We start from the raw sequence: 23,886 nt of genomic DNA, 5'->3' as shown, positions 1-23,886 counted from the left end.
TAATTCGTGATTAATGTTGTGTTGTCGTGATGTAGTTAACCCTCCGGGGGTAGTTATTGGCGTTGTTCACATTGGCGTTGGTGAACTTACCTTATTGATGGTATTATTAGCTTGTTGCTTAGTGATCGTATGGTATACTTAGATTAGCTTGCCTTTAGGCTTGGACGCTCCGGTATGCGGTATTTGTTTATTTATGTGGCGTGTCCATTTTATGCATATATATGTATGTAGTATATTATCATTCACTAAGCGTTAGCTTACCCTCTCGTTGTTGACTCTTTTTATAGATTGTATGCGGATTGGTGGCTCGGGTAAGCGCGAGGACTAGAAGACGTGCATAGTTGCTTTAGTGACTTACTTTTGGATCATTTAGGATTGGGTAGCGTATTCCCAATCGCCATGCTCGGCTTTGTTGTATTAAAAGTCTTTTGGTCAAATATTGTATTTCGGTACTTAAGGTGGTAAAATGGGTCGTTGTGGGACCCGCTTCGTAAACTCAATTTTATTAATTAAACGTGCTAGTTTTATATATATGAATTTATGGTTAAAAGCGTTTTGGCTAAAAATGTCGGGAACTAGTCAAACATTTTCGTTAAATTGACTTCCGGGGACAGCGGGCTGTCCAGGTGGTTTGGCGCGCCGCGCACCCACCTGGCGCGCCGCGCAAATGAACTGCACCAGAAATTTTTTTTTTATGTTGTGAAATTTAACGGGAATTGTCGTGGTTTGGTTTGGGTTGTTACATTGTCTAGAGTCGGTCAGAATTCCTCGGCACAACTATTTAAGGCGAGATCAGTTTGTAAAACATTCAAAGAACGTTCCAAGAATGCCTTGGTTTATAAAAGGCTTTCGTTCGAAAGATGGGGGATATCACATTGGGAAATCCATAAGTTACGATGTGTTTACTTTGACGCATAAATTGCGGGGAACCCAAATGCTATTTTACGCAACGGGTTAAGAAATTATTTTGACTCAGTATATTCGAATATAGGACTTCGTGATTTAGAAAAAGCGGCTAACATGCAACATAAAGAAGCATGTTATGCTTACGGGTTAGTAATGTTCGCTTCTCACCAAAGTGAGAACAAGAACATCGGACTACAACTATTAAACAAAACGTTCCCACAAGTGACGGAGTCGGTAATTGGGGTAAGAAATGAGGTTTTTAGGTTATTACGAGATTGTTGGTCATTACGTAACCCTCGTCCCTTTGACGACGTTACAACACGCTGTCTTATCAACGGCCTTAACGGTTATGTTCTGCAAGACCAAGGATGGGAAGTAGTCCTAGTAAAACCAGAATGCATGACTTGTTTCTGGACGTATGAATTACGTGTCTTTATTGCCTTTGCTGAACGACTTGTGTACTAGCTAGAATTATCTTCACAACTATCTTGTATCAAAGTTATTGTGTGCTATATTTCATGCTTTATGTAAAATAAGAGGTATTGTAAGTTTGTAAAATATTGTATAAAAGTTTGAACGCGAAATATTATTACAATCAGTTTTTCATATAGAATTGTAGTAGTTGAATTGTATATTAGCTACTAAGTATGAACTTAACGGGTAGGTACTACCCGAATTTAAACTTATAAAACGCTAATATGAAGAAAAAGCTTTTATAAATGAGTTCATATTATGCTACGAAATACTATTAACTACTCTTAATATTCTGTATGATTAACTTGTTCCATTTGACTATTTTGAAGGAAATGGCACCGACTACTCGACACACCGTGAATATGAATGAAGAGGAATTCCGTACTTTTCTAGCTTCAAACATAGCCGCAGTACAGGCTGCGCTACATACCAACAATAACCTTGGATCTGGCAGTACAGGAAATCGTGTAGGATGCACCTACAAAGAATTCACTGCCTGCAAACCTTTGGAATTTGATGGAACCGAAGGACCGATCGGATTGAAACGGTGGACCGAGAAGGTCGAATCGGTGTTTGCCATAAGTAAGTGTACTGAAGAGGACAAAGTGAAGTACGTTACGCATACCTTCACAGGTTCTGCGTTAACATGGTGGAATACCTATCTAGAGCAAGTGGGACAAGATGATGCGTACGCACTACCGTGGTCAGCATTCAAGCACTTGATGAACGAGAAGTACCGTCCCAGAACCGAGGTCAATAAGCTCAAGACAGAACTTAGAGGGTTACGAACCCAAGGATTTGATATTACCACGTACGAAAGACGATTCACAAAATTGTGCCTATTGTGTCCGGGAGCATTCGAAGATGAGGAAGAGAAGATCGACGCGTTTGTGAAAGGATTACCGGAAAGAATCCAAGAAGATATAAGTTCACACGAGCCCGCATCCATACAACAGGCATGTAGAATGGCTCACAAACTAGTGAACCAGATTGAAGAAAGAATTAAAGAACAGACCGCTGAAGAGGCCAATGTGAAGCAAGTCAAAAGAAAGTGGGAGGAAAACGGTGATAAGAATCACCAATACAACAACAACAGCAATTACAACAATAATCGCAACAATTATCCCAACAATCGCAACATCAATCGCAACTACAACAAACGGCCCAACAACAACAACAACAACAACAACATCAACTACAACAATCATCCCAACAACAATAATAACCGCAAAAACAACAACAATCAGAAGCAGCTATGCCAAAGGTGTGAAAAGTATCACTCGGGGTTCTGCACCAAATTTTGCAACAAGTGTAAAAGAAATGGTCATAGCGCGGTGAAGTGTGAGGTCTACGGACCAGGGGTTAACAGAACGAAAGGAACAAATGGTGTCGGAACGAGTAATGGCGGAGCAAGTAGTGTCGGAGCAAGTAATGCCAATGTAGTTTGTTATAAATGTGGAAAACCGGGCCACATTATTAGAAATTGCCCGAACCAGGAGAACACGAATGGACAAGGCCCCGGAAGAGTTTTCAATATTAATGCGGCAGAGGCACAGGAAGACCCGGAGCTTGTTACGGGTACGTTTCTTATTGACAATAAATCTGTTTACGTTTTATTTGATTCGGGTGCGGATAGAAGCTATATGAGTAGAGATTTTTGTGCTAAATTAAGTTGTCCATTGGCGCCTTTGGATAGTAAATTTTTACTCAAATTAGCAAATGGTAAATTAATTTCAGCAGATAATATATGTCGGAATCGAGAAATTAAACTGGTTAGCGAAACATTTAAGATTGATTTGATACCAGTAGAGTTAGGGAGTTTTGATGTGATAATCGGTATGGACTGGTTGAAAGAAGTGAAAGCAGAGATCGTTTTTTACAAAAATGCAATTCGCATTATACGAGAAAAAGGAAAACCCTTAATGGTGTACGGAGAAAAGGGCAACACGAAGCTACATATTATTAGTAATTTGAAGGCACAAAAACTAATAAGAAAAGGTTGCTATGCTGTTCTAGCACACGTCGAGAAAGTACAAACTGAAGAAAAGAGCATCAATGATGTTCCCATTGCAAAAGAATTTCCCGATGTATTTCCGAAAGAATTACCGGGATTACCCCCACAGCGATCCGTTGAATTTCAAATAGATCTTGTACCAGGAGCTGCACCAATAGCTCGTGCTCCTTACAGACTCGCACCCAGCGAGATGAAAGAACTGCAAAGCCAATTACAAGAACTTTTAGAGCGTGGTTTCATTCGACCAAGCACATCACCGTGGGGAGCTCCTGTTTTGTTTGTCAAGAAGAAAGATGGTACATTCAGGTTGTGTATCGACTACCGAGAGTTGAACAAACTTACCATCAAGAACCGCTACCCACTACCGAGAATCGACGACTTATTTGATCAACTACAAGGCTCATCTGTTTATTCAAAGATTGACTTACATTCCGGGTATCATCAAATGCGGGTGAAAGAAGATGATATTCCAAAGACTGCTTTCAGAACACGTTACGGTCATTACGAGTTTATGGTCATGCCGTTTGGTTTAACTAATGTACCAGCTGTGTTCATGGACCTTATGAACCGGGTTTGTGGACCATACCTTGACAAGTTTGTCATTGTTTTCATTGATGACATACTTATTTACTCAAAGAATGACCAAGAACACGGTGAACATTTGAGAAAGGTGTTAGAAGTATTGAGGAAGGAAGAATTGTACGCTAAGTTTTCAAAGTGTGCATTTTGGTTGGAAGAAGTTCAATTCCTCAGTCACATAGTGAACAAAGAAGGTATTAAGGTGGATCCGGCAAAGATAAAAACTGTTGAAAAGTGGGAAACCCCGAAAACTCCGAAACACATACGCCAGTTTTTAGGACTAGCTGGTTACTACAGAAGGTTCATCCAAGACTTTTCCAGAATAGCAAAACCCTTGACTGCATTAACGCATAAAGGGAAGAAATTTGAATGGAATGATGAACAAGAGAAAGCGTTTCAGTTATTGAAGAAAAAGCTAACTACGGCACCTATATTGTCATTGCCTGAAGGGAATGATGATTTTGTGATTTATTGTGACACATCAAAGCAAGGTCTCGGTTGTGTATTAATGCAACGAACGAAGGTGATTGCTTATGCGTCTAGACAATTGAAGATTCACGAACAAAATTATACGACGCATGATTTGGAATTAGGCGCGGTTGTTTTTGCATTAAAGACTTGGAGGCACTACTTATATAGGGTCAAAAGTATTATATATACCGACCACAAAAGTCTTCAACACATATTTAATCAGAATCAACTGAATATGAGGCAGCGTAGGTGGATTGAATTATTGAATGATTACGACTTTGAGATTCGTTACCACCCGGGGAAGGCAAATGTGATAGCCGATGCCTTGAGCAGGAAGGACAGAGAACCCATTCGAGTAAAATCTATGAATATAATGATTCAAAATAACCTTACTACTCAAATAAAGGAGGCGCAACAAGGAGTTTTAAAAGAGGGAAATTTAAAGGATGAAATACCCAAAGGATCGGAGAAACATCTTAATATTCGGGAAGACGGAACCCGGTATAGGGCTGAAAGGATTTGGGTACCAAAATTTGGAAATATGAGAGAAATGGTACTTAGAGAAGCTCATAAAACCAGATACTCAATACATCCTGGAACGGGGAAGATGTACAAGGATCTCAAGAAACATTTTTGGTGGCCGGGTATGAAAGCCGATGTTGCTAAATACGTAGGAGAATGTTTGACGTGTTCTAAGGTCAAAGCTGAGCATCAGAAACCATCAGGTCTACTTCAACAACCCGAAATCCCGGAATGGAAATGGGAAAACATTACCATGGATTTCATCACTAAATTGCCAAGGACTGCAAGTGGTTTTGATACTATTTGGGTAATAGTTGATCTTCTCACCAAATCAGCACATTTCCTGTCAATAAGAGAAGATGACAAGATGGAGAAGTTAGCATGACTGTATTTGAAGGAAGTCGTCTCCAGACATGGAATACCAATCTCTATTATCTCTGATAGGGATGGCAGATTTATTTCAAGATTCTGGCAGACATTACAGCAAGCATTAGGAACTCGTCTAGACATGAGTACTGCCTATCATCCACAAACTGATGGGCAGAGCGAAAGGACGATACAAACGCTTGAAGACATGCTACGAGCATGTGTTATTGATTTCGGAAACAGTTGGGATCGACATCTACCATTAGCATAATTTTCCTACAACAACAGCTACCATTCAAGCATTGAGATGGTGCCGTTTGAAGCACTTTATGGTAGAAAGTGCAGGTCTCCGATTTGTTGGAGTGAAGTGGGGGATAGACAGATTACGGGTCCGGAGATTATACAAGAAACTACCGAGAAGATCATCCAAATTCAACAACGGTTGAAAACCGCCCAAAGTCGACAAAAGAGCTACGCTGACATTAAAAGAAAAGATATAGAATTTGAAATTGGAGAGATGGTCATGCTTAAAGTTGCACCTTGGAAAGGCGTTGTTCGATTTGGTAAACGAGGGAAATTAAATCCAAGGTATATTGGACCATTCAAGATTATTGATCGTGTCGGACCAGTAGCTTACCGACTTGAGTTACCTCAACAACTCGCGGCTGTACATAACACTTTCCACGTCTCGAATTTGAAGAAATGTTTTGCTAAAGAAGATCTCACTATTTCGTTAGATGAAATCCAAATCAACGAAAAACTCCAATTCATCGAAGAACCCGTCGAAATAATGGATCGTGAGGTTAAAAGACTTAAGCAAAACAAGATACCAATTGTTAAGGTTCGATGGAATGCTCGTAGAGGACCCGAGTTCACCTGGGAGCGTGAAGATCAGATGAAGAAGAAATACCCGCATCTATTTCCAGAAGATTCGTCAACACCTTCAACAGCTTAAAATTTCGGGACGAAATTTATTTAACGGGTAGGTACTGTAGTGACCCGAACTTTTCCATGTTTATATATAGTAATTGAGATTGATATTTACATGATTAAATTTTTCCAACATGTTAAGCAATCAAACTTGGTAAGACTTGATTAATTGAAATATGTTTCATATAGACAATTGACCACCCAAGTTGACCGGCGATTCACGAACGTTAAAACTTGTAAAAACGACATGACGATATATATATGGATATACATATGGTTAACATGAGATTATGATAAGTAAGTATCTCCATAAGTATATTAACAATGAGTTATATACATATAAACAAGACTACTAACTTAAGGATTTCGAAACGAGACATATATGTAACGATTATCGTTGTAACGACGTTTAAATGTATATATATCATATTAAGATATATTAATATATCATAATATCATGATAATATAATAATTTAACATCTCATTAGATATAATAAACAATGGGTTAACAACATTAATTGAGATCGTTAACTTAAAGGTTTCAAAACAACACTTACATGTAACGACTAACGATGACTTAACGACTCAGTTAAAATGTATATACATGTAGTGTATTTAGATGTATTAAAATACTTTTGGAAGACTTCAAGACATATATCAAAACACTCATACTTAACGAAAATGGTTACAGTTACTTTTCCATTCTTTTCTTTCATCAAGAATTCTAGTCGTATTCTTACCCGTATTATACACAGCTTCAAAACGTACTTACTATGAGTATATACCAATAGGAACTAGTATGAGATTCCACTCTTGATTATGTCATGCATGACTAATCAATTTTAACTTCTACCATGAGCTAGTCAACTAACTAGAACTCCTTTTAACCCCACTCACCACTCACCAATTACCACTCATCATTCACTCCATTTCACTTCCAATTCTCTTTCTAATTCTCTCTCAACACACACACACTATTATGAACGTATTTTTACAGTATTTAATCATCATCTTCATCAAAAATCACTTCAAGAATCAAGCTATAATCATCATAGGAAGAACACTTCAAGAACACTTCAAAAATCCCTTCAAGTTTACTAATTTACTTCCAAGCTTTCTAATCCATTCCAAGTAATCATCTAAGATCAAAAAACCTTTGTTATATACAGTAGGTTATCTTTCTTATTCAAGGTAATATTCATATTCAAACTTTGATTTAATTTCTATAACTATAAACTATCTTAATTCGAGTAAAAATCTTACTTGAACTTGTTTTTGTGTCATGATCCTACTTCAAGAACTTTCAAGCCATCCAAGATCCTTTGAAGCTAGATCATTTCTTGTCACTTCCAGTAGGTTTACCTACTAAACTTGAGGTAGTAATAATGTTCATAACATCATTCGATTCATATATATAAAACTATCTTATTCGAAGGTTTAAACTCGTAATCACTAGAACATAGTTTAGTTAATTCTAAACTTGTTCACAAACAAAAGTTAATCCTTCTAACTTGACTTTTAAAATTAACTACACACCTGTTCTATATCTATATGATATGCTAACTTAATGATTTAAAACCTGGAAACACGAAAAACACCGTAAAATCGGATTTACGCCGTCGTAGTAACACCGCGGGCTGTTTTGGGTTAGTTAATTAAAAACTATGATAAACTTTGATTTAAAAGTTGTTATTCTGAGAAAATGATTTTTATTATGAACATGAAATTATATCCAAAAATTATGGTTAAACTCAAAGTGGAAGTATGTTTTCTAAAATGGTCATCTAGACGTCGTTCTTTCGACTGAAATGACTACCTTTACAAAAATGACTTGTAACTTATTTTTCCGACTATAAACCTATACTTTTCTGTTTAGATTCATAAAATAGAGTTCAATATGAAACCATAGCAATTTGATTCACTCAAAACGGATTTAAAATGAAGAAGTTATGGGTAAAACAAGATTGGATAATTTTTCTCATTTTAGCTACGTGAAAATTGGTAACAAATCTATTCCAACCATAACTTAATCAACTTGTATTGTATATTATGTAATCTTGAGATACCATAGACACGTATACAATGTTTCGACCTATCATGTCGACACATCTATATATATTTCGGAACAACCATAGACACTCTATATGTGAATGTTGGAGTTAGCTATACAGGGTTGAGGTTGATTCCAAAATATATATAGTTTGAGTTGTGATCAATACTGAGATACGTATACACTGGGTCGTGGATTGATTCAAGATAATATTTATCGATTTATTTCTGTACATCTAACTGTGGACAACTAGTTGTAGGTTACTAACGAGGACAGCTGACTTAATAAACTTAAAACATCAAAATATATTAAAAGTGTTGTAAATATATTTTAAACATACTTTGATATATATGTATATATTGTTATAGGTTCGTGAATCAACCAGTGGCCAAGTCTTACTTCCCGACGAAGTAAAAATCTGTGAAAGTGAGTTATAGTCCCACTTTTAAAATCTAATATTTTTGGGATGAGAATACATGCAGGTTTTATAAATGATTTACAAAATAGACACAAGTACGTGAAACTACATTCTATGGTTGAATTATCGAAATCGAATATGCCCCTTTTTATTAAGTCTGGTAATCTAAGAATTAGGGAACAGACACCTTAATTGACGCGAATCCTAAAGATATATCTATTGGGCCTAACAAACCCCATCCAAAGTACCGGATGCTTTAGTACTTCGAAATTTATATCATATCCGAAGGGTGTCCCGGAATGATGGGGATATTCTTATATATATGCATCTTGTTAATGTCGGTTACCAGGTGTTCACCATATGAATGATTTTTATCTGTATGTATGGGATGTGTATTGAAATATGAAATCTTGTGGTCTATTGTTACGATTTGATATATATAGGTTAAACCTATAACTCACCAACATTTTTGTTGACGTTTAAAGCATGTTTATTCTTAGGTGAATACTAAGAGCTTCCGCTGTTGCATACTAAAATAAGGACAAGATTTGGAGTCCATGTTTGTATGATATTGTGTAAAAACTGCATTCAAGAAACTGATTTCGATGTAACATATTTGTATTGTAAACCATTATGTAATGGTCGTGTGTAAACAGGATATTTTAGATTATCATTATTTGATAATCTACGTAAAGCTTTTTAAACCTTTATTTATGAAATAAAGGTTATGGTTTGTTTTAAAAATGAATGCAGTCTTTGAAAAACGTCTCATATAGAGGTCAAAACCTCCCAACGAAATCAATTAATATGGAACGTTTTTAATCAATAAGAATGGGACATTTCATGCGTGTCCCAAATGGAGTTTGGCGGTATAATGGTGGTTTAACGTTCTTGGTTAGATCGTTGATATTTTGGGTGACGAAGGTTGGGTTTGTTCAAAGTCTCTAAGTGGGAGATTATTGGAGATATGAAGAACTTTAAACAATTAGAGGGAAGATTTCAGGAAACTCACACGAAGCTTCCACGAAGTTGTTAGAAAACTCACATGTAGCTTCCATGAAATTGTGATGAAATTCACATGTAGCTTCCACGAAGCTGTCAGGAAACTCACATGTAGCTTCCATGAAGCTGTCAGGAAACTCACATAAAGCTTCAAGGAATTGTTTTTAGCTTACTCCTTAAACCATTATATAAATAGACCCTCTTGTAACTCATTGTAAACACATCACAAATATTCAGTAAATACATTCTCTAGTTAGTCCGTGGACTAAAGCAATCACAACGATTGCATATAACCACGTTATCTCTTGTGTCGATTTACATTTCTTGCATTTATAATCTTTCGTTCATTAAGTGAGTTAGTAGTCTTGTAGAATTACTATCGATGAGTGATCTTGTTAAATCACTTGCGTTGTTTTGGGTCATAATATCCTTACATCATCAACATACGAATCATTCAAGCTAGACTAATTAATTAACTAACACTTAATTAATGGGGGATGATTCTCACACACTGTTTTTTGATCCTCGCACACCCTTTTACCCTATTATTAGGGAGGAGTTCAAGTAAATTGGTGTGTGAGGATCAAAAAACAGTGTGTGAGAATCATCCCCCTTAATTAATACTTACATATTTTAATATTACTACAATATTAAAATCAAACTTGCATTCTGACTTATGTGAACCAATGAACTCTACTAACCAATTAATCAAAATTACCCAACACAGTCTTCGTCTCCGTCCCCGGATTTTGGAGATTTTCGCTCTATTAGGGTTCCGTTTCGTGAAGAGGTGATTGAGCCACGACCGTTACCGCAACGGTCTATTGGTAGCCGTCGAGCTGCTGGTGGCGATGACGAGGTAGTTGTTTTTTCAGAGAATGCTTCATTTAAGGCGAAATCAACTTTGTTGCGGATGAAAATGAAGTCTATGTATAAGTTTTCTGATAGGGTAACGAAATTGGGGGTTATAGGAAAAGTTGGTAGTGTAATTAATGATGAGGATCCGTTTTTGAATGACGATTTACCCGATGAGTACAAGAGGTATACTAAATGGACTTTAGCGCAATTGTTTAGTTTGATATTTATTGTTGCTGCTTTGGTTTGTTCCCTTAGTATTCCATCTCTTGAGTATAAAAAAAAACCGTACGGTCTTTTATTGTGGAAATGTGGTGTTATGATATTAGTGGTAATATGTGGAAGATTGGTTTCGGGTTTGGTAATTATGATTATAATGATAATAGTAGAGCGAAATTGTGTATTGAGAAAAAGGGTTTTGTATTTTATTTACGGGCCGCGAAAAGCAATTCGGAATTGTGTTTGGTTGACGTTGATTTTGATTGTTTGGCAAATTAAATTTTATGATCCAAAAGTTGAGAGGATGGCACATGGGAATTATGTTTTATCTTATGTGACCAAGTTCTGGATTTGTATTTTGGTGGGTACAATAGTTTGGTTATTGAAAACGTTGTTGGTTAAAGTTCCTGCTTTTTCTTTTCAAGCGAGCACGTTTTTTGACCGGATTCAAGAATCTTTATATAGTCAGTATGTAATTGAGACGCTTTCTGGTTCACCAACGAATACATTTAAGAAGAATACAGTTAAGAAGGTTGATGGAGGGATTAAAATTGATCACTTGTAGAAGTTAAACTAGAAGAATATATCTGCTTGGAATATGAATAGATTGATGAAAATTGTTCGTAAGGGGTTATATTCTACAGGGGATGAAGATGAATGCGCAGTTCAGATCACCAACGGAAAGCAAGCTAAGGTTGCAGAGAAGAAAATATTAAACAATGTTGCTAAACAAGGCTCCGAGTAAGTTGTAACTAATTAGATGCAATAATCTTCTATCTATCTATCTATCTATCTATCTATCACATAAAGCGTGTGGTTTACATGCACGTGTCTGCAGCTGAGTGATTAAAGGAATTTTTAATGACGTGGATTTATATTCTAATTAATCATGATTATTGTTAATTAATCTGACATTTTTACACCTGTCACTGTATAACTTGCGGATTAAATTAATCAATTAACTAAACATAAACCGTTTCTCAATCATTTTTACGTTCTTCCTCTTCTTCAAAATTAGGGTTGCAAAATTCAAATCAAAGGAACACAACCAAAGAACACAACAATGAATTTCCGAACATGATGATACAGATTTTGTTGGATTTTACATAAAAACGGCGTGCATTAGGGTTTTATATATTTGGGTTTTATTGTTCATCTTATTCGCCAAAATGATGAACATCATCTGTTTCGTTACTATTTCATCCGTTTGTATTTTGAGTTGTTATTGAAAAGTTTGAGGTATTGTTAATTGTTGATTATCTTCTGTTGTTGATTTCCGTCGCAGGTTTTCCCTTTCAAATTCGTCTTTCTTATTTTGCCCTTTTTTTTTTTAATCATTGACCAATAGCTACAAAATTGGAATTCCTGGTAACCGTTAGGGTTTTCCTTTTCTCTGTTTATTGCAATTAACCCTAAGATTTGGTTTTTTCGATTTGGTTTTAATAGATTTATGTATAAAAATATGTAGCATTTTTTATGTTCGTGATGTTTAGTAACGTCATGCTTATGTTTACAGTTTGTTTCCATAAGTATAAGAAGGAGATCGCACCTATTGTTGTTGTCGGCAAATCTCACTCTGATAAACTATTATTACAAGATTAATGACTTTAGTATTTCACCTGTTATGTTGTTTGTTTGTTGATTTTGAGTGTATAATTGAATTTCTCCTAAGCTGGCTATAGATACAGAATTCACAATATATGTTTTTGCTTTTAAAACTATAGATTGAATTTACACTTAGATACTTGTATATGTGTGTATATGATGCAATTATTTTGTAGTTCATTATGAGTGTTTTAGTTGAATACGGATGCAATTATTTTGTAGTTCATTATGAGTGTTTTATATAGTTCATTATGGCTGTTCGCATTGTTAAACATACCATGGAGATAATTTATCTCTTGAGTAATGCCAGCCCCATTCAAATCATCAGTGATGCCATCTTCAATGGGTATAGTTAAACTCATCGGTTATTTTAATTTGGTTGTATAAACGAAAAATGATGTATTTTTGGTTATTTATGAATGTCAATTGATAATCTTATTGAAAAATCGCAGTGCACCGAGCTACCAGAATTGGGTCTGCTGGTGTTGTTAGGCGTCAGGCTGTTGATATCTCACCTTTAAGGCATGTTAACCGGGCTATCTATCTTCTCTCGACCATTGCTGAGTGCCTTGCTGATTAGCAGATTGCAGATTGGGTGAGGTCATACCAGATAATCTTATTGAAAAATCTGCCAAGGGTTCTTCTAACAGGTACATGTATGTCATACCAGATTGCAGATTGGGTGAGGTCACTGACAACAATTGAAAATTTGAATACTAATTATTTTATTGAATAATACTGAATTGGTATTTTACAATTACAATTGAAGCACCTTTTATAGTGATAAAAGAGCCTAAGTATGGAAGGGACCCTATACATATTTTTGGTAAATATTCAAAAAGATTACTAGCCATTAGTCTTGCTGTAATCCTATGGAATGCTGTCTTCTTGATCTTGGTTCCTTTTATTTTCAAGTTGAATAGTGGGATTTTCGATATTCAACTTGACTAATACTTCGTTGAAGAGTCTTCCATTGACTGACTTTGTGAGAATATCTGCTAGTTGGTCTTCTGATCTGACGTTTGGAAGTGAGATGATTTCTGCTTCAAGTTTTTCCTTGATGAAGTGTCTATCAATTTCAACATGCTTTGTCCTATCATGTTGTACTGGGTTCTCTGAAATGGCAATTGCCGTTTCATTATCGTACATGATCCTGGTTGACTCTTCTGGTGGAAATCCAATTTCTGTTAGTAGCTTTCGAATCCATAATGCTTCTTGTACTCCTCGTGATATTCCCCTGAACTCGGCTTCGGCACTTGAAAGAGCCACAACCTTTTGCTTTTTGCTTCTCCAAGTAACTAGGTTTCCTCCGACTAAGGTGAAATAACCTGATGTAGATTTTCTATCTCCTTTTTCACCTCCCCAACCTGCGTCTGTGTAAACTTCTGTTTTTAGATGCCTGTTTGGTTTGTACAGAACTCCGTGTCTTGCTGTTCCTTTTAGATATTTGATGATTCTCATTACTGCTTCCATATGGTGGACTTGCGGTTGATGCATAAACTGGCTGACAACTCCTACCGCGTGAGCTATATCTGGACGAGTGTGTGCAAGGTAGATGAGCTTTCCCACAATCCTTTGGTATTGGCCTCTATCTGCTAGATCAACTTCCTATTCCATATACAACCTCTGATTTGTAATCATAGGAGTTTCTGCCGGTTTACAATCAATCATCCCTGTTTCAGCAAGTAAATCAAGAACATATTTCTTTTGACAGATAAAAATTCCTTGCTGAGATCGTAAAACTTCAATCCCCAAAAAATATTTTAGTCTTTCCAAATCTTTCATTTCAAATTCATTTGATAAGTTTGTTTTTAACTTTAAAAATTCGTCCTTGTCATTTCCTGTAATTATCATGTCATCGACATAGATAATCAAGCAAGTTATCAGTTGGTTTCTTTGTTTGAAAAATAGAGTGTGATCTGAATTACTTTGTTTATAGCCGTATTTTTTCATGGCCAAAGTAAATTTCCCAAACCATGCCCGAGGAGATTGTTTTAACCCATAAAGAGATTTTTTAAGGCGACAAACTTCCCTGTTTTTGAAGTTTCTCGCGAATCCTGGAGGAGCTTACATATAAACCTCTTCCTTGAGCTCGCCATGCAAAAATGCATTCTTCACGTCAAATTGGTGAAGTGGCCATTCATTGTTTGCAGCGACCGAAAAAAGAACTCGGATGGTGTCAATTTTTGCACCGGTGAGAAAGTTTCAGAGTAGTCAATCCCGTATGTTTGTGTGTATCCTTTTGCAACTAGCCGAGCTTTGTATCTTTCAATTGTTCCGTCTGGTTTATGTTTTATTGTAAACACCCAACGACATCCTACTGGTTTCTTTTCTCTAGAAATAACACATTTTTCCCATGTATCATTTTCTTTAGAGCTTCCATCTCAACTTCCATTGCATTTCTCCAGTTCTTTGACTTCAAGGCTTGTTCTACTGATGTCGGTATTTTCTCGGAGTATATTGCGGAAGTGAATTTCTTAGCTTCTTCTGAAAAATTTCCTCTAACAACGTTTGCCATAGGATATCTTGATCTGAGGGCTTCTTTTTCAGGATCATACCGTTTTGGTGGAATCCCCCTGTTTGCTCTTGGAGGCAATACGTATCCTTCAGTAGATTCACTTTGACTTTCATGATCTTGAATTATATTTTGTCGTTCGTCTTGTTGATTCGATTCATGTCTTGAACTTTCTAGCTGGTCTGAATTTACTTGATGTCGTTCCTCTTGTTGAGTCGATTCTTGTCCTGAACTTTCTGGTTCGTCCAATTTTTCTTGCTGAGTTGATTCATGACTTGAACTTTTCGATTCGTCTGAACTATCTTGCTTAGTTGATTCCTGACATGAACTTTCTTGTTCGTCTGGAATATCTTGCTGAGTTGATTGATTTGAACTTTGGTGTTTGTATTGTGTTGGAGTTTCTTGCTCTTTTTCAATTGATATCTTCGGAAGACTGACTTTTTCTGATGAAGAAATCTCATCCAGCCAACGCAAAGTGCCATTAGAATTAATCTCCCCCTCACTTGTGTGTTGGGGGCCATAATAATATTCAGTCTCAAGAAAGTCACAATTCATTGTAGTGAACATGTGACGTCTTTTCGGACTGTAACATCTGTATCCTTTTTGGTTAACCCCATAGCCAACAAAGACACATTTTTCAGCACATGGGTCAAGTTTGGTGCGTTCCGCTTTAGGTATATGAACAAAGACAGAACAGCCAAATATCCGAGGTTTGAGGGTCAAAACGGAGGGGAGTTCATGAAATTTGGACAGTTCTTGAAGGGGGTTTTGAAGATCAAGAACTCGTGTCGGAAGTCGGTTTATAAGATAAGTGGCCGTGGCAATTGCTTCCGGCCAAAAACTTCTTGGAACATTTGACTCTATTAGTAAAGCTCGAGTAATTTCTAAAATAATACGATTTTTTCGCTCTGCTACCCCATTTTGTTCAGGTGTATGAGCACACGATGTTTGATGGATTATCCCTTTTTCTTGACAAAATTGTTTCATGGAGGAATTAACGAATTCCCCTCCGTTGTCAGATCGTAAAATTTGAATATTTTTGTTGAATTGAGTTTGAATCATTTTATAAAATAAAGAAAATTTTTCAAAAACTTCAGATTTATTTGCCAAGAAATAGGTCCATGTCATCCGTGTACAATCGTCAATAAAAAGTAAAAAATATCGGAAACTTCCCCCCCATTAATCTGAGCGGGCCCCCACACATCTGAGTGAATCAACGAAAAAGGAACATTTTTTCTTGTATTATTTGGTTTGAAAGTATTTTTATGACTTTTTGCTAAAATGCATGTTTCGCAAGATAATACGGAATTCGGTGGAAACAATTTTGGAAATAAAAGATTTAAATAACCTGCAGATGGGTGACCGAGCCTTCTATGCCATAACCAAGCTTCCCTCTCAGGTGTTCCGTGTGCTAACATCACGGTACCTTGTTGGGTTACTTCGTCCACATAGTATAACCCTTCCCGTTCAGTGCCACGCCCAATGATCACCCTGTCCTAATATCTTGTAAGATACAAAAGGTGGGGTGCAATAAAACAGAACAATTTAACTCTTTTGTAACGTGACTAACTGATAACAGTTTATGAGACAAAGTTGGAATATACAGGCAATTAGACAATTTGATGGTTGGAGTAATTTTAATGGTCCCACCCCCTTCTACTTGGACAACACCTCCATACAAAAGGTGGGGTGCAATAAAACAGAACAATTTAACTCTTTTGTAACGTGACTAACTGATAACAGTTTATGAGACAAAGTTGGAATATACAGGCAATTAGACAATTTGATGGTTGGAGTAATTTTAATGGTCCCACCTCCTTCTACTTGGACAACACCTCCATTAGCGGTTTCAATTTTATTTACCCGAGGTTTGGATTCAAAACTAATGTCGGATTTTTCAAAAGTCATAGTGTCGGTAGCACCACAATCAAGAATCCATTCATTACTTTTTATTTTACTTGCAACTACATTTGCTTTTCCTAAAAAATGTTTGTTTTTTAATTCAAGAGGTTTATATTTTAATAGGCTTTAATTCAATCAAGAATCCATTCATTACTTTTTATTTTACTTGCAACTACATTTGCTTTTCCTAAAAAATGTTTGTTTTTTAATTCAAGAGGTTTATATTTTAATAGGCTTTTATTCTCAAATGTTTGTCTGGTAAAAATATTAGGCGTAAAAATATTAGATAAAGAGAAGCTAGTTTGCAATATTTGATTATTTAATGTTTTATTTGCACCTGTTACATGGTCATGGTCAAATAGCCCTTTACGCAATTTAAAGTGGTTATTATTAGAAGGCCTTTTACGCAATTTAAAATTAATAGGTGTTATTTTTGTGAAAGGTAAACCACAAATGGGACTTATACGCAATATAGAATTTGTATAAGGTGTTGAATAAAAAAGAAGGGAAGAAGGAGGGTTTGAGACTAAACATCTAAACCCTTTACCTGATTTATACGTATGGTCATTTTCGTTTTCACCAGCCGCCATTCTTTTGATATCAACAGCAAGATGAACTTCATCTTTATCATTTTTAGCCACAACCCATCCAACCTCTGCACCACCGTTCACCGTCGATGGAAACCCCAATATTTTGCTTCGATGGTGCCCGCCGCTGCCGGAGACTTTAGAGTTTCCCACGACTGCCGCCGTCACTTTTCTTTCGTTAAACTTTTCATGTGATTCGACGATTTCGAACAGGTTTGGTATATGGGTTTTGGAATTGAGGTTTGGGTTGCTTATTTTGAGACCGTTATTGGTCATTCTGTTGTTTAGCCCACCGTTTAAAAAGTGAGTATTTGTTGAGCTACCGTCAATTGACATGGTAGCTTGATTTCTGGTAAATGATGATTAAGAGTGGTTGTTTGATCCTTGAATCGTTAACACTGCTCTGATACCATGACAACAATTGAAAATTTGAATACTAATTATTTTATTGAATAATACTGAATTGGTATTTTACAATTACAATTGAAGCACCTTTTATAGTGATAAAAAAGAGCCCAAGTATGGAAGGGAGCCTATACATATTTTTGGTAAATATTCAAAAAGATTACTAGCCGTTAGTCTTGCTGTAATCCTATGGAATGTGCTGTCTTCTTGATCTTGGTTCCTTTTATTTTCTAACAGTCACTACTGTGGTATACAGAATGTATGTCACTTTAAATTCAGTTGATGAAAATACACTTATATATATGTACTTAAGTTTAAATGCCTCCTCTAATCAGAGTTTGTTGTAATTGCAGCGGATGTTGCGTCTCTTGAAATTATTCTTCAGATGAGAGGTATTACGTTTGTGTTTATTTCTTTACCAAAAGCTTCATGTTGTCAAATTTTGTGTATACTCTTTTTATGAAATTGTGAGTTTCAATGTAAGACTTAAACATAAACTTTCATGATAATGCAATTAGGTATCATTAAAGTGGATGATACATGTAATTTTTTAGTATCATTAGGTTATGATCATCATGTGCAATCAGTTGAATTATCAACCTTTTAAGTTTATGAAAACTAAATATTTATGCCCTTTTGTTGCAGGTTATAAAACTTGGGTTTGGTACTTTAAGTTGTTTTAGGGGAAGATCACACAACATAACAAGGTACTTTAAGTTGATGGGGGAAGATCTTGAAGAAATAAGGGAAACTGGGTATGCTAATGTTGGTACCATAACTTAGTAGGCTAAGTTAAGGCCTTTGTCAAAAAAGTTTAATTTCATTAATGATTTGTTTCATTAGTGTAAGTGTATAATACAAGAAATTTGTATCAGTATTAACGCATTCGAATACTATATTTTGGGTGAATTTCATGTTCTTTTTTTAACTGGTAAATATAAAAAGTTAGTTTAAAATGGGTCAAACTGCCGAACTGGTTAAACGAGTAGAAATTTATCCACAATGTATATCGTAAATGCATTATCTTTCCTGAATCGTCTATTTAAATAGTTATGTTACTGTATTTAAATACTCAGTTCTATCTTAAATACCTTACTGACCTCATTTAAATAGAATTGCTCATATTTTTGGAGTGATTGTTTCCTATGAAGTACCCATAACGACAATTGGTTAACGTTACCCAACTCGACCATTTAGCCACCTGTAGCAGTTGGTTGTGTCCCTTTCTGAATCTAATTTAGTTTTTATTTTATTTTTATTTTTTTTTTCTTCTGGGGGAATTTTTCGCTCTTTTAGACGAAGCTTGGTAGCACATTTCTTTTGTTTTTACATACTATTCTATACTGTTATAGTATCTATTTGACTACTTATGTGTTCTATCTCAAGGCACCATTAGTCGTATGTATTATTATGCGGTTTGAGCTCATTATTACATGTCTCTTCTTCACAGAAACAATTGCAATCCTTACTTGAGACACTCGGTCACACTGTGCCACATTATGTTCATTGTGTGAAGCCTAATAATTTTCGATGTGGGGTGAGTTTGCCATCTATGAGTTATATCATATTATATAACAGATCATAAGGGTTAAACTAAAAAAGTTCTTTAAAAGAGAATAAACCAAGTGGGTTGAAACTTGAAAGTTTCCTAATGTGTATATATTTGAATATTGTGATATATAATTTAGTAATGGATCATCAATGTAATATTATAGTCAAAGGTCCCCGCAGCTTTGGCTCAGTGGACATGTGGTGGTGCCTAGCACCCCCGCCGGGCTAGAGGTCTCAGGTTCGAGCCTCGTCACCTACAAAGGATATTATTTGAAAGAAATTCCTTGAGGGTGGCCCAAAGGGAAGGTTTTACCGACCCGCTCTGGGACTAAGGTCCGGCCCGCCTGCCCCGTATGGGATGGTTTAAGGGTCAGATCCCCCGAGTGTGGTTCGGGTTTCCTGCCCGAACGCGTGTGTGTGTGCAAATGATGACTAGGCTTCGGTCCGGACTGATGCAAGCTTGCTGTTTAAAAAAAAATATTATAGTTAAAGTCGTAGTCGTAAAAGTCGGCTGAGTCGGCCGACGCATTGGTTTGGGGACTAGCCCGTCCTGACTTGCCCAAAGGCGCCTTAAAAGTAGGCCAACGCTAAAAAGTCGGGTCAAAGTCAATAAAAACTGGCCGAGTCGGGTTTGAGTTTGTCAAAGTTAGGTCAACAAATTCATATTTTTTGAAATCAGATTTTATGCCATATATTTATATATTTATGTATTATGTTTGATGATATCAGTCTATCAAGCAGCTGGATTTTTCCATCAGGTGGCACATGTTCTAATGGTTAGTCATTGATACCTATTTTTCCCTGCACTTTGCTACTCTTAAATTGGTGGGTTCTTTCTTATTTTATATCGGTTACAAGGTGTGTGGGTGGGTCGGGTTGGGTTGAGTAACAGTTAAAGGTTTAAACATGTCATATTTTATGAGTTGGGATGGGACAGCTCGGGTTGACCTACAAACATCTTTTGGTCCACTAATAAAAATTACAAGAACAATACTATTGCAATAATAAGAACCACCTATGGAAGTCTTCCTAATGCATCAATTGGTATATATATTAAGCAAGTGTTTTCCTACAAACTTTAATCTTTGTCTTTCGTAATATATGTGACTAGGTAAACACTTTTCCATGCTGGTTAATCGTCACCTATTGAACCTGCCATCACAAGTGAATAATGTAACAATAGCACATGTTAGTTTGAGCAGCATTAGCCTACTTCATTGTGAAACAAAACATTTAAACAACATTAATCTAAGTCATATACATTATTTCTGTCATTGTAGATCTTTTTTGAGATAATCCTTAACATTTGACGCAAGATTGGTGCAGTTGTAAGTTTGCCCGTGATTGATTTCTTCGGTGGCAAAAGGTATGTAACATTTCACTGTCTTCGTTGAAGGTTTTGATACGAGCTGAGATGCTCTATAGTTTCTTTAGCTCACTAAAGTTCTTTACCTAAGATGCAAAGGCTATACATTATTATTGTCTTCGTTGAAGATTGCAGTAGCCAATTGGGGGACTTCTTATTCTGTTTTTCTTTTGGGGACTTCTTATTCAGTTTTTCTTTTGGTAATGTGGGTAATAGACTTGGTTGATGCTACATGATGTGTAAGTATTAAAAATATTAAAAATTTTGATGGTGGTACAGAACATATAATTATCAAAGATGCTACTTTTAGGTTGATCTACCATCCATATGCAAAGTTTTATATTTATGGGTTTGGGTATAAACTTATTTGGTATTAGTATTATTTTTGAAAAGTGGAACTGGGATGTACTTTAATAGTCTCTCCTAGGTTGTTTTTGGTCATTTTGTAGTTGTCATGTAATCGTCATTTTGTACTCTCTTTATCATACCGTTAATTGATATATCATATACATTTCCAGTTTGTTTGATTAAGAGTCGCCGTGCAACGCACGGGCTCTTAAAGGCTAGTATTAAATATATTTTGTTCAACATGTGTGGTTCTGATTAAAGATCATGATGGGTTTGGTTCATGTTGGGTTATGGAGTTATTGTATTAAAATGTTGGAAAAACTGTCATCTAAATCTAAATCTAAATCTAAATAATAATAATAATAATTAATAGTATTTAGAAAGAAACCATAGTTTTAGAAAAACAGGTTGGTACAATCTTTCTGAATTTTTTTTTAAATGGAAAAATTGTTTTGAAATATAAAAATCCCAAAACCCTCTAAATGTATTTGATAGACACACTTTATATTCAGACACCTTTAATTTATGTTTGTGTTTACCATCATCTCAATATATCTTGTGTTTTACTTGAACAGACACCTGTATTTAGAGGACTTGATGCGCTTTTTGAGAGAGGATGAAGCTTTGAAGGCAATCCTACTTTTTGTTGGAGAAACTGAGACCAAAGGGATTAGCAAATCAGCTCTAAAAAATTGGGTGGTATGAATTTTCTCTTAATAGATATTGCACCAAATTTGTTTGGAAATAACTGAATTTCGATAAACCCCCAAACTGGAAAACTGGTGCCCAAACGGGGATTTTCGAGTAAACACTCTTTTTATCTAATTCATCATAGCATAAGTAAAACATATATATAACCCACTACTTGTGTAGTATCTGACTCACTCAGGTAAATGTGTAAAAATGTTTTTTTATTTTTTTTATTTTACAGGTTAATGTTTTTCGAGAAAGAAGAGCTCTTGCATTGTCTCTCAACGATACAAAAACAGCTGTAAACACAGTCCATCAAATGTTGAACATTGGGATATTGATTATTGTGATTAGGCTTCTTATTCTCAGAGTTGCACTTACACAATTCTTCATAATTTTGAGCTCCCCACTGCTTTTAGGCATATTCTTAATTTCACAAGTGCTTTTATTCGAATTCGTGTTTGGTGACGCTTGCAAGACTATAATTCAAGCCATTATTTTCTTGTTTATAAAGCATCCGTTTGATGTAGGCTATCTTTGTAAAGTTGACTCTGTCCAGGTAATTATTTAATATTGCATAACCTTTTTTTCTGTCAAAATAAACATCATTTAATGGCTTCTTGATTTAGTTTTACAGTAGTAAACTTGTTGACGTTAGTAAGAAATGTGTTTCATTTTGGGGCAGTTTATTATTATTTTTCGGTTTAAGTTTCCAACTTTTGCTGATTGCAGATGGTGGTGGAGGAGATGAATTTATTAACCACGGTTTTCTTGGACAGTGACAGGCAGAAGATTACGTACTCGAACAGAGTATTGGCTACAAAAACAATAGGCAATTATAGTCGTTATCCAGATATGGGAGATGCTTTTGATTTTTGTATGAATGTATCAACTCCTCCTAAAAAGATATCTTTGATGAAGGAGAGACTAATAAGGTACGTCTTATGGCTAATTATGATACTCCGTATAAGTTAGTTAATAATTACAATAATGTGTTCTGTTTTATTCATATTATTATTATCATTATATTATTATTACTTAACCTTAACTATATAAATTTTTATGCCATTGTAGTTACATTGAGAACAAGAGTGACCATTGGTACCCTGCACCTGCAATTTTTGAGAAGGCCACGGAAGGCTTAAATTGGCTAAAGTTGTCTGTTCAGGCAAAACATCGTATGTATCTCCAATACCTGGATGAAAGATGGCAAAGAAGTGGTCTTTTACTTGAAGCAATGATAAATATATTCAGAGATCTGGATATTGAATACCGTATCGACATTAATGTCCATAATAATATGCATACTTTGGCCTCAAATCGACTTCCCTCAAACTGGATCGCCTGCACAAACTGATCATACCATACCCTCAAGTGTTAACTGTTTCATGTTAAACTGCGTTTTAAATAGAAGAAACCTGTAGGTGTAATTTATCTACTTGTTACATGGTACAACACTTGCTCATACCTTTAAATTATTCTTGAAAAGATGGTATTGTTTGCGTTCGGGTCATTTTTTATACAATTTATTTTCCCTTGAAAAGAGGTCTTCGAATTGACCCCCTTTTTTTTTTTTTTTTTTTTCTATCTCGGTTGTTGAAGAGTCAACGATATGTTCCAACCACCTGCAAATAACAACGGATCTGATGTATCGAGTTTTTAAGGTAAAAATGAAGCGAGGACATAAGTTACAGTTTTGGTGTACGAATCCGCCGGTGGATTTTCAATTCTCACTGTAAAAATTTTGGAATTTTCGACTTTGCCCCCGGTGGATTTTTTTTGCCCCAAAACCTTCAAATTTTGCCCAATAACTTTTAAATTTTGTCCAAAAACCTTCAAATTCGGCCCCAAAACCTCCATAAATTGCCTAAAAACTTCCATTTTTTGCCCCAAAACCTTCATATTTTGACTAAAAAAATTGCTACGGTTTTTTTTTTTTTGCCCCCGGTGAAAAAAAATTCATGGATCCGACCTGGAACCCATAATTGAGAGGTGGCAATTTCAACCCATATTTACGGAAATGGGTCAACTTTGACTGTAATTAGATAAAACATTGTAATTAGTAGGTTGTATGCATTAAGTATACTCTTTGGGTGACTTTCGACCCATTT

At 35.7% G+C, this 23,886-nt stretch overlaps 1 long non-coding RNA gene and 1 pseudogene across 1 annotated transcript; both read left to right on the top strand.

Moving 5' to 3' along the window:
• Positions 1-10,114: 10,114 nt before the first annotated feature.
• On the top strand, positions 10,115-23,139 carry LOC139855179 (mechanosensitive ion channel protein 6-like; annotated as a pseudogene).
• Positions 12,958-20,952, top strand: LOC139856135 (uncharacterized). The gene is made up of 5 exons (XR_011761688.1): positions 12,958-13,061; positions 18,174-18,212; positions 19,271-19,357; positions 20,101-20,147; positions 20,652-20,952. It is a non-coding gene; the product is annotated as an uncharacterized lncRNA (long non-coding RNA).
• Positions 23,140-23,886: the final 747 nt, after the last annotated feature.

This window comes from Rutidosis leptorrhynchoides, chromosome 6 (genome assembly GCF_046630445.1).
Source record: "Rutidosis leptorrhynchoides isolate AG116_Rl617_1_P2 chromosome 6, CSIRO_AGI_Rlap_v1, whole genome shotgun sequence".
NCBI classification, from domain to species: domain Eukaryota; kingdom Viridiplantae; phylum Streptophyta; class Magnoliopsida; order Asterales; family Asteraceae; genus Rutidosis; species Rutidosis leptorrhynchoides.
The sequence above is the reverse complement of the archived record's forward strand: the minus strand, read 5'-3'. Positions and strand labels throughout refer to the sequence as shown.